We start from the raw sequence: 2,025 nt of genomic DNA, 5'->3' as shown, positions 1-2,025 counted from the left end.
TTGTTAACATACAGAGGTACAACACTAATTGAAAGCAATTGCTCATCAGGAAAAGAATCAAGAACAAGTGTTGGTTGCTCTGTTTCAGTTATTGTGAGTTTAGACAAATGGTCAGCTACCACATTTTCAACTCATTTTTTGTCCTTGATGATAATGTTGAACTTTTGGAATAAAAGTACCCATCTAATCAGTATTGGTTTTGCATCTTTCTTTATCAATAAATATTTCAAACCTGCATGATCAGTAAATGACACAAGAAAATTTGTCCCTACGCTGTCCAAGCACAGCTCGTATACCCAAATCACTAGCATTACACATAATTTCGAAAGAAAGTGACCAATCTGGAGGTGGAAAAATAGGAGTAGTGGTTAGCAAAGTTTTAAGCCAACAAAAAGCTTCTTGACATTTGGATATCCAATCAAAATCTACATCATGCATCAATAAATGATATAGAGGCTTAGAATAGAGTTAAAGTCCTTAATAAACCTCCAATAAAAATCGGTATGACTAAGAAAATATCTAATATCTTTTATTGACTAGGTGTAGGAAGTTTAAAAATCGAATCAATTTTTGCTCTATCTACTTCAATTCCTCTATATGAAACAATATGCCCAAGAACAATGCCATGTTGAACCATAAAATGACACTTTTCCTAATTAAGCAATAATTGCTTTTCTTCACACCTAGCCAAAATAGATTGTATATTGGTTAAACAACTTCTAAATAAATCACCAAATACAGAAAAATCATCCATAAATAGCCATAGGATGTTCTCAATTATGTCACTAAAAATGCTAAGCATGCATCTTTCAAAAGTTGCTAGTGCATTGCATAAACCAAAGGCTTTTTTCTAAAGGCAACGATACCAAAAGGACAAGTAAATGTAGTCTTTTCTTAATCCTCTGGTGCTATTTTCAATTAATAGTAACCAAAGAATCTATCTAAGAAACAATAAAAACCATGTCCAACAACTTTTTTTAAAATTTGATTAAAAAAAGGCAATCGAAAATGGTCTTTCCATATGGTTAAGTTAAGTTTCCTATAGTCTATACACATCCTCCAGCCTATGGTTTCACATGTAGACACTAGCTCATCTTTCTCATTTTTCACCACGATCACCCCAGATTTCTTTGGCACTACTTGAATAAGATTAACCCATTTGTTATCCGAGATAAGGTAAATAATACTCACACCAAGCGATTTCAGTAACTCATTTTTAACTACCTCCTTCATTGTGGGATTCAACCTTCTTTGCATCTCTTTAGAAGGCTTTTCACCCTCTTCTAAGTAAATCCTATGGGTACACACCAAGGAACTTATACCTTTTTTATTAGCTAGTGTCCACCCAATGGACTTTTTATGCTTCCTAAGGACATCTAGTAACCTATCTTCTTGTTCACTAGTTAAGTGAGAAGAAATTATCACAAGAAATGTGCTTTGTGTCCTAAGAAAGCATACTTCAACTCCAATGGAAGAGTTTTGAGGTCCAAAATTGGAGATTGCTCCTCTAAAGGCTTGAGAGTTGTTGTCAAGGATGGAAGTTGCTCAAATTTTAATCTCCATGGTGATACAACTTGCTAACCTATTGAAGAAACATGAGATGAGTCATAAACATTATCAAATAATTCCAAACCATCTTTCAATTCCTCTAAAGAATCAGTAAATTGAAGGTAAGATGCAAAATTTTCATCAATCAAAGTTTCCAATAAGTTCACTTCATGAACTTCCTTAACTTCTTGTGGTTGCCTGCAAAGATTGAAAATATTTAGCTCCAAAGTCATATTTCTAAAACTCAACTTTAAAACTCCATTTCTATAATTTATGAGAGCATTGGAAGTAGCTAAGAAAGGTCTTCCTAAGATAACATGTTCTTGGAAAGTAGAATGAGTAGTCAATTGCATGTCAAGCACCACAAAGTCTACCGGATAATATAATTTGTCTACTTGAACTAAAACATCTTTCACAACATCTCTAAGAATCTTAATAGATTGATCAGCCAGCTACAAAGTGATGGAAGTAGATTTC

This window comes from Carya illinoinensis, chromosome 2 (genome assembly GCF_018687715.1).
Source record: "Carya illinoinensis cultivar Pawnee chromosome 2, C.illinoinensisPawnee_v1, whole genome shotgun sequence".
Taxonomy (NCBI): Eukaryota; Viridiplantae; Streptophyta; class Magnoliopsida; order Fagales; family Juglandaceae; genus Carya; species Carya illinoinensis.
The sequence above is the reverse complement of the archived record's forward strand: the minus strand, read 5'-3'. Positions refer to the sequence as shown.